The following is a 9,923-nucleotide window of genomic DNA, read 5'->3' on the forward strand; positions in this document are numbered from 1 at the left end:
AGGGCCCAGGAATCTGGGTTTTGCTTGTGAGTGTTGGGTACGTAGGGGTCACGACCAAAGGACATCCCCCCAAAACGGGACTTGAGTTTACCCTCTGGTAATGAAATTAGTAAGATTGAATATAATTAAGAGTAAGGTTTAAAAAGACAACTGACACACTTGAAAAAAATATTTACAACATATACATGAAGTGTTTCCAACATTAACCCATAAACAGCTGTTTTCCATTGCTGCTGTGACACATTTCCGCAAATTTACCAAAAACCTCTGCCATTTATCATCTCTTAGTCCCGGAGGTCAGAAGTCCAGGAGCTGGGCTGGGTCCTCGTGTTGGTGATGAGGGAACAGAAGGCGAGCGGAGGACAAAGCCGAAGCTGGACCCTACAACCCCCTCCCCCCCCCACTTTGGGATATATGTGACATTCCTCAGGCACTCCTGGCTACCCTAAAGGAAAAACCAATGGTTAACTGATGGAGATCACAGTCCTGCAGGACAGGAGTCTCCCTCAGTTTACAAATGTCCTAGTGATTTACAAGGAAGAAGCTTTCTTATCAATAACCTAACTTCCAGAGACCTGTAACTCAGTTTCCTGAAGCCCTAACATCACCCTCCCCTACATGAAACTGAGGGAGGCTGAGGCAGAAGGAAATGTAAATAAAACTGATTTTCTTTTGAACCTGAAGCCCATTGACAAGGACATGTGAGAGGAGGAATGTAACATTCCTCCAGGAAACTCCCAATTGTCTTCATGTTAGTGCCTCATTAGAGTGAAAAACAACCTTGGCTTGACAATAACCAGGCCTCCAGTATCCTGAGAGTCTTTAGCATATGACAGTCCTTCTGGACAACCCCTTTGTCCTCACCTCCCCAACTCCTGAGTATATAATCAGCCACTCCTCAAGACCACAGGGCAGCAGCTCTTTCTGCCCACAGGTCCTGTCCCCGTGCTTTAATAAACCACCATTTTGCACCAAAGACGCCTCAAGAATTCTTTCTTGGTCGTCGGCTCCAGACTCCACCCCACGGAACCTCACCTATATTCCAAAACTGCATCATCGGAGCCTCACAAGGCCAAAGTCAAGGTGTCAGGGCCAGGCTCACTCACCGGGCTGGCTAGGACTGCGGTCCCTGTTTCTTGCTGGATGTCGACCAGGGGTCATTCTCAGCTCCTAGAGACCACCACATTCCTTCCCTCAAGGCCCCTTCCATTATCAAAGCCGGCAAGAGTGCACTGAGTCTCTCATGCTTCGAATGAGATGCTTCAAAATGCAGCAAGATGCTTCCAGTCTCTCCAACTTCTTCCCTCTGCTACATCTCTTTCCTTTTAAGGGCTCCTATAAGTACACTGGGTGCCTCAGATAACCCAGGATAATCTTAAGATCAGCTGATTAGTAACTTTAATTACGTCTGCAAATCCCTTTTGCCAGCTATCCTATCTTAACCACCGGTGTGATGGTGGGAGATGAAGATACCAGGAACCAAAATTCTGCCTCCCACAGAGCTCTTAAAAATCCGTCTGTAAGAAAAAGATTCAATTCTCCTTAGGTGGGAAAGGAACAAAGGACTTGAACCAGAAGTTCACAAAAGAGGAATTATCCATGTAGAATGCTTGAAACAAAGCTTCACCTCATTAGAATACAAAGACATGCAAATTAAAATAACAATAACAATCATTGAGTGAATCAGTTGGCAAATATTTAAAAGGGCTGGAGTGCAAGAATATGGTTATCCCAGGAGAGTAGAGAGAAATCATAGAATTTGTTCATGGGTTTGATTTTTTTTTTTTTTAAACAAGAAGCATGCATTTTACAACCTGAAAAAATTAAGATACTTTTATTCTGGAAAAAGAAAGCAATAGATGCATGGAGAACTTTGTAAAAACTGGCCCATCCATCAAGGATTTATCTTTATTGCAATTAAAGAATTCCCTTTAGGTTTGGGCACAAACTCAAGGAGGCTCAAGTGGAACGCAAGGCAGTAAAAGCATTTGGTGAAAATTAATTAAATTAATTATTTAAAATGAAGTGGGGAGGGGGTGCCTTGGTGGTTCAGTCGGTTAAGCGTCTGCTCTCCGGCAGACCCAGCTCTGAGACCCTGGGCACATCCCACCCCTCTCTGTCTTGGTTTCCCCATCTGTAAAGTGGGAAGAAAATTACACCAGCCTCACATGGTTGTTAAGAGGGTTTAAGCAAGGTGACACCTGTCAAGAGCCAGGCGGATGGGAGGCGCTCGGGGAGCAGGGTGCCCTTCCTGCGGGAACAGTCTGAGTGCTCGGCCCCACCCACCAGCCCACCCTCAGAGCTCCTTGTCCATCTGGTCCAGTGGAGGAGACAGGACTGGGAAAGAGGTCACGGTGACAGCACTTCCCAGGCCAGAGGGGAGAAGTCCTCTGCCGAGCTCTCCCCCTGTGTGCAGCTGAGCCTGGAAGAAGTCAGTCCTCCTACCTGCTTGGTCCACGGGTCTTTCTGGTGCCCCAGACTGGGAGGCAATTCTGCAGGGGAGCCAAGGCGTGACCTTGACCTCATTTGATACCCTCTACCCCTGTCTTCCTCTCTCCTTCCTCTTGTACCCCAACCTCTGCTGTCCCCCTTCCTCAGGCCAAAGAAGGGAGGTAACTGCCACAGTCAGACGCTGCCCTAGAAGCGCGGTTCCCAGATGCCCACTGGGCATGGGGCTGCAGGAATCAGGACACAAAGCTGCCCCTCCCCTGATGCGGACTGCACACATTCAGGCTGTGGTTCAAGGAGGAGCCAGGGAACCAGAGGAATCCTGCCCACACCCCCGTAGACGGCTGCCCCCAATTTAACCTTAATTATTTCTAATATTGAATACACCTGCCGTGGCTTCGAAATTACTGTCCCATCAATATCTTTTTTTAATATCATCATTATTTTATTTTATTTTATTTTATTTTATTTAGAGAGAGAGAGAGGCAGAGGGAGAAGCAGGCTCCCCACTGAGCGGGGAGCCCGATGCGGGACTCGATCCCAGGACCCTGAGATCATGACCTGAGCCAAAGACAGAAGCTTAACCATCTGAGCCACCCAGGCGCCCTGTCTCATCAATATCTTAATTCTTATCAAACTTTGGTCATTCTCCATCCCCCTCCATTCATTCTTTTATTTATCTATTATTTTTATTCTTTTATTTATTTACAGTTCTCTTACAGTTGATTTAAATGAACTCATTTCCCCGAGTTTCACTGCAATCAATCAATAAATGTCTGCAAATCCAAACGATGTGCTACTTATGTTTTTTTCTAAGACACATTAAAATAAGTATGTGTATTGGTTATCTACTGCTCCGTAACAAATAACCCCAAAACCTCATGGCTTAAAAGGACATCAGTTGGGGCACCTGGGTGGCTCAGTTGGTTGAGTGTCTGCCTTCGGCTCAGGTCATGATCTCGGGGTCCTGGGATCGAGGCCAGCATCGGACTCCCTGCTCAGCGGGGAGTCTGCTTCTCCCTCTGCCTCTGCCCCTCCTCTCCTTGTACTCTCTCTCTCTCTCTCAAATAAATAAATAAAATCTTAAAAAAAAAAAGAACATCTGTTATCTCAGTTTTTCTTAGACTGGAATCTGAATGCAGGTTGGCTGGGGGCATCTGGCTCCAAGTCTCTCGCAGGCTGCAGTCCAGGGGTCCGCCAAGGCCGCAGCCATCTCGAGGCTCAAGGCTCACTCAGCAGCTGTTGGCTGGATTCAGTTCCTCGCGGGCTGTTGGACCGAGGGCCTCCATTCCCCCACCATGTGGGCCTCTCCCTAGGGCACTCACGACAGGGCAGCCGGCTTCATCAGAGCGGTCAAGAGAGAAAAGCCAGAGAGAGAGAGAGAGGACTAACAAGGTAGAAGTCATATCCTGTCTAACCCAATCCCTTCACTCTTGCTGTGTCCCATTGGTGAGAGGTGAGTCACCAAGTTCAGCCCACCTTCAAGGGGAGGGGCCCTGTGGGGGTCATCTTAGACGGATGCCCGCCAGGGCACCTGGGTGACTCAGTCAGTTAGGCAACCGGTTCTTGATTTCGGCTCGGGTTGTGGTCTTGGGGTCCCGGGAGCAAGCCCCACATTGGGCTCTGGCTCAGCGCAGAGCCGGCTTGGGGATTCTCTCCCTCTCCCTCAGCCCCTCCCCTCACTCTCGCGCTCTCTCTCTAAAATTAAGGATGATTGACATCACCTGCCACAATAGGTGACAAGGCTTTGTTTTAATGTTAATTCCTGTGCCCATAAGGTCATCTCCCACACCACAGTTATCTGTTCTCACGTCCGTCCTGTGAGCCAGGACGGCTGTCACTCTCCCCGCCGGCAGACAAGGGAAGAGGCTAGGCGAGTTGGGGGGGCTCAGGGGCATTCCTCCCAAGGTCACGTCGCCCAGTGGGCTAGCAGCACCAAGTCTGAACACAGCCCTGGCCGGCCATCGACTCAGTCCCCTAGCACAGGACCCCCAGGAGGGAGTGGAAGGCGCCCCAGGCGGGCAGGCCACAGCACATCGGGCCAGGGCAGGGCCAGGCTGGGCCCTGGCACGGCTGGGATTGCAAAACGAGGCCAACCCAGACGAGGCACCGGGGCAAAGTCAGAGCTGGCAGTGTGCGGAGTAGATGAGAAGGGGAGGGCTTGGCCCGACTCCAGGCAAGAAAACAAACCTGAGATTCACCAGGGGACAGGGGCCTCCTCTCTCCCACCTCCCCCTCCTCGCACAGAAATGAAGAGCCCACCCACCACCACGCAGCTGTGTTTCCAATGTTGCTTTCTTGCCACTGTCCCCCGGAAGCTGCAGTGGAGAAAGGCGCCCTCTTGGTGGGGACACTGACTCGGGCTCAGCCTGAGGATGGCTTCATGTCACACCAGGGCCACTGTTGGAGGCTTCACCATCAACAGGGAGGTTTTTCTCCCAAGATACCCACCCAGGGGTGGCTTGAAACTTGGTTTGAATTTCAGAAATGCCCCCTCAGTTCCCAAACACGTACGGGGGGGGGGGGGGGGGGCTCTGTGACTTTGGGCAAGGCGCCAACCACCTCTGTATTTGGCTCCCGACTTCACAGGGGGATTAATGGGAACTTCCTGGTGAGGCTGCAGGGGTGTGGGGCGTACGGGAGATCCCAAGAGGGGCCCAAATGTGCCTGCAGCCTGGAGACACCCACCGTCACAGGTCAGGCTCCCTGGGCCTGCTCTAGATGCTTCTGGGTCCTAGTCCTTGCTTTCCTGGGGACCTCAGGCCCACCGCCCACCATGGGGCTGGGTTCTGCGTTAGCTGCACGGGCAGTGAGCATGCGCCCACGTCCGCCTTTCTAAAGGAGGCTTTGTGGTTTTATCCATCCGTCCCTTCACCCATCCCTCCCACCGAGCACCGACTGCACGCAGGACCGGCTCGAGCACCACCCGGTAGCACAGAAGGTGCTCGCTGGCTTCCTCGGGTCTGAGCCAGTGTCCCTGGTGAGCTCGGGCGCCCTGGCGCCTCCCTGGGCCTCGGTTTCCGCGGCCACAACGTGGCGTTAACGACAGTGCAGATCCCAGGTGCTCAGGGAGAAAGGACACACGACAGGGCCTCAGTCCCTGTTCCGCTCTTCCCCCCACTTCCTCATACAACACGTCTGTGAGAAACAACAGCGTTTGAGGTCACGGGGTGATCCCCAAATCCCCTGTCACACTTCAGTCTCGAAACTACTGCTGAGAACAGAGCGGCAACTATCTCACTGGTGTGCTTGGGGAAACTGAGGCTCAGAGAGGCCACGTGCTCCGTCCGCGGTCACACGGTGGGCGGGGGACACAGCGGCCACCGCTGAGCCTGGGGCCGCCTGCAGGGGCGCTGGTGAGCTAACCCCGCGGCAGCGCCCTGGGACAAGCCCCCCTGGAAAAACCAAATACTTCCCAGGCCAGGCTGCACTTGCTATTTTCAGTTCTCTCACACGTGACACAGCAACAAGAATCCGGGGAGACCCAGATCATTCGTCGTGTTGGGAACTGAGCTGCCTGGGGTGGCAGCCAAGGGAGGGGCGGAGGGGGCGGGTCAGCAGGGCAGGGGCGGGAGAGCGCGGGGCTGGAGGCCCGGAGGCCCGCAGGGTTGCGGTGCAGCTCTGGGGAGAAGGCCGGTGGGGAGCCCTGGGCGAAGGCCTGGAGAGGCGGGCGGCTGGGGCGGACTCTGGGGCCTTGGCAGGTCAGGCCCAAGCACAGGCCTGTCTTCCTAGGCTGGGAGCCCGGGGTGCAGACCCTGACACGGGGTTGGAGTAGTTTGTTTGGATGGGGAGCGGAGAAGCAGGTCAGGGAAGGGGAGGAAGCCACAGAAGGAACGGGCTCAGTCCCAGTGGGGACCTCGAGGGGCGAGGAAGCCGGTGTCCCCCCAACTGCCCCGCAACAGTGGCCATTGGCTGGGGCCGCTGGGAGGGCGCGGTCCTCCCGGCACAGAAGGCTCCACCAGCCTGGCACAGTGAGCGAGCGCCGGGTGCCGGCGGCAGCCGCTGTGACCGGCGCGCACACCCCTGCTCGCCGAGCACCCCCGTGTGCCGGCACCGGGGCGCAGCCAGGAGCACACAGTCCAGGCCCCTCTCGGAGGTGGTGTCCCATCAAGGAAATGGGAAATGAGGGGAGCACTCGGGGATACCAGGAGCACTCAGGGCATTCTGCACAAAGGGGCGAAGGATGGATGAACCAAATGGGGCGTGCAGTGCAATGGGATGGTATTCAGCCATGAAAAGGGGTGAGGTGCGCGTCTGCTCAGTGGAAGAAGGCAGATTCACTTGCGTGAAATGTCCAGAACAGGTAAGTGCACAGAGACAGAGGCAGTTAGGGGAGTCAGGGCCTGGGGGAGGGAGAGTGGGCACTGGCTGCTGATGGGCCCCAGGTTTCTTCTGGGGTGATGGAAGCGTTCTGGAACCACACAGCTCTGGCGTCTGCACAACCACGTGAATATACTAAAAAGTGCTGAACTGTACGCCTTAAAAGGGTAAATTTTAGGGGCGCCTGGGTGGCTCAATCAGTTAAGCGTCCGACTCTTGGTTTCAGCTCTGGTCATGGTTTCAGGATCATGAGATCAAACCCCGCACTTGAGATTCTCTCTCTCCCTCTCTCTCCCTCTGCAACCCTCCCCCTACTCTCGCTCTCTCTCTCTCTCTTAAAAGAAAGAAATAAAAGGGTAAATTTTATGGTAGGTGAATTATATCTCCATTCTAAAGAGCACACACATAGTGGGGCCATCTTTAGATGAGGTGATCAGGGAGGGCTTCTGGGAGGAGGTGACATTTTCGTTGCAGTCTGAAGGATGAGGAGGAGTTGGCCACAGAGTGGGGCAGGAGGAGGCGTGGCACATAGGGGGAGTGACAGCGGACTAAGGACAGTGACCTTGAGGGGAGAGGGCTGAGGCAAAGTGAGGGGGTAGCAGCAGACCCACATGGCCAGGCCTCCATACTGAGGGGTACAGATCTCACTCTGAAAGCAAGGCTGGCTGCTGGAGGATCTAGGCAGGGGAGAGAGACACGATGGGGTTTTGAAGGGTGGTGGCCTGGGGTGGTGGATTAGAGGGAGCAGGGGGGAGACCCCCCCCCGGAGACCAGATGCCTCCTGGGAATCACTTGGGACTAGTGCTGGGGGCTACCTGGAACAAACGTGTCCTCACTCCTGTGCCTTAAGAGGGCTGTGGGTGGGACTCCCTGCTCCGGTGTGGCCATTTGCATCCCTGCCCTCAGATGATGAATCCTAGGAGGGAGAGAGAAGTTTGGGGGCGCCACAACACAGAAAGGGAGCTCCGCAGGAGGACCTTCTCAAGGCTGCAGGGAAGGGAAGAGTGGATGAGCAAGAGCCAGCGGGGCAGGCGTGGAGGCAGACCCCTCAACCACCCGGAAAACAGCTGCCAGACGAGCTTCCCAGGGCTCCTCAGCTGGTCCCAGGACCAAGGGACAGAGACCAGAACCAGGAAACCCAATGCTTGGGGTCTGGAAGGGGAGGTCCTTGGACTCAAGGCCAAGGAGGCACTTGCAGTCATCCAGGCTGGAGAGGGCTGGTCCTGCCTTGACCTGCAAGAATCTAAGCCAGGCTAGGGGCCTGGAGGCTCATGGTCAAGATTTGCTTTGTGGGGTGGAGGAGAAGCCCCCACCCATCTCAGGTGACCAATGGACCATGCAAGCCCCTCAGAAAGCCAGCAACATCCTGGCAGCGGGACCCAGGCAGTGGCTCAGAGCTGGTTGCTTGTGCCACCCTGGAGACACTCATGCTGCATCAAACAGGGGAGCAGTGCACAAACCAGCAACAGTACATGGTGGCCCTCTTTGTTGCTCTCTTCCCAGGGTCTCCGCAGTCTGGCAATAGCGGCCTAGAAAGACCCAGATCCCCAAGCATTTCGTGCTCCGTTCTTTGGTGCTGCTTGTTTGTACTGAAGAATGGTTGGCTGCAAGCTGTCATCAACCGTTGGACTTCAGAGCAGATGTTTCTGCTGCTGCTTAATCAGTGGGGCCTGAAGGCAGTTTGGGGGAGAAGGAATGGTGATGCTATAGTTTTTTGATCTCCTAAAATTCCCCATTAAAAATGGACAGAGCGAGGATAGCAAAACTCAAAACTCACGGATAACAGCCACAGTGAACCTAGGAGGATAGGCACCCAGAGCGTGCGAGCGGGTGGGGATGGACCGCCAAGGGCCGCAACCCCATGTGCCACCAGCCACGGCAGGAGAGGACAGGGTCGGGGGTCAGCCGGGCCTGCCAGGCCTGAGAAGTGGGGCGCCTCCGGGTCCCTGACGGATGCTCACCGGCGAGCTTGGTGGCCCCACTGGATGGCAGCAAAGCAGGAGTTAATAACTAGAGGGGGACACGCAGGCTTCTATTTGCAGTGAGCGCAAGGAGGTAGGAGCAGGCGCCTGGGGCTAGAGCAGTCTGGGCCCCATGAACCCGGGGGCTAACGAAGTGAAACCTCCTTCCAGGACAAAGCCCCACACCAAGAAGACACTGCCAGGGAAAGCCTCCGATGGACAGGGACAGAGGGAGAGTGAAACAGAGGTCCAGATAAAAGAGGGACAGTTTATAGCCCACCTCTCCTTCTGAATATTCATAAAAACTCATCTCCCTGGGAGAAACTTGAGCAGCAGAAAAGAACTGTAGTCAAAACTCACACAGGGGCACCTGGGTGGCTCAGTCGGTGAAGCATCTGCCTTCGGCTCAGGTCATGATCTCGGGGTCCTGAGATCGAGCCCCGTGTCGGGCTCCCTGTTCAGAGGGGAGCCTGCTTCTCCCTCTCCTACTGTGCTCTCTCTCTCTCTCTCTCACCCTCTCTCTCAAATAAGTAAATAAAATCTTTAAAACACACACACACACACAGAAAGACACTGTACAAAAGAAAGGATGAGGAACAGCGACAACCCTCCACAGCCCGGGAAGACAAGTCGCAAAGACGTGCTCTCCAAACGGATGAAAGCTGTACATTTGACATTTCAAACGTTTTACATTCCCAGAGCTTATTTTATCTTTTCACTGGAAGTCTGTACTTTAAACCCCCTTCCGCCATGTCCCCCACTCTCCTTCCCCCCACCTCTGGCAAACACCAATCTGTTCTGTTTCTGTGACTTTGTTTTTCTTAGATGCTGCAAGTAGGTGAGATCACACCATATTTGTCTCTCTCAGTCTGACTGATATCACTCAGCATGATGTCCCTCAGGTCCATCCACACTGTTGTAACTGGCAGGATTCCCTTCTTCTTCTTTTTTTTTTTTATGGCTGGATAATATCTGTTATTTTAGATAGTAAGAAATATTGTGACCAGATAGCCTGAGCAAGAATTAGAAGAGATGCGGAAGTGAAGCAAGTGGAAAAAAAGGAAAATTTGAAAGGAGGTGGCAGAACCGAAAAGATTTAAAACAAGAGAGGAATCTAAGAAATGAGAGCTGAACCAGAAAGGAACCAAGAAGAGCCAAGAAGTAGCGCAAATGAGGCTTTAAGGAAAGCAGGAA

This window comes from Halichoerus grypus, chromosome 11, assembly GCF_964656455.1.
Source record: "Halichoerus grypus chromosome 11, mHalGry1.hap1.1, whole genome shotgun sequence".
Taxonomy (NCBI): Eukaryota; Metazoa; Chordata; class Mammalia; order Carnivora; family Phocidae; genus Halichoerus; species Halichoerus grypus.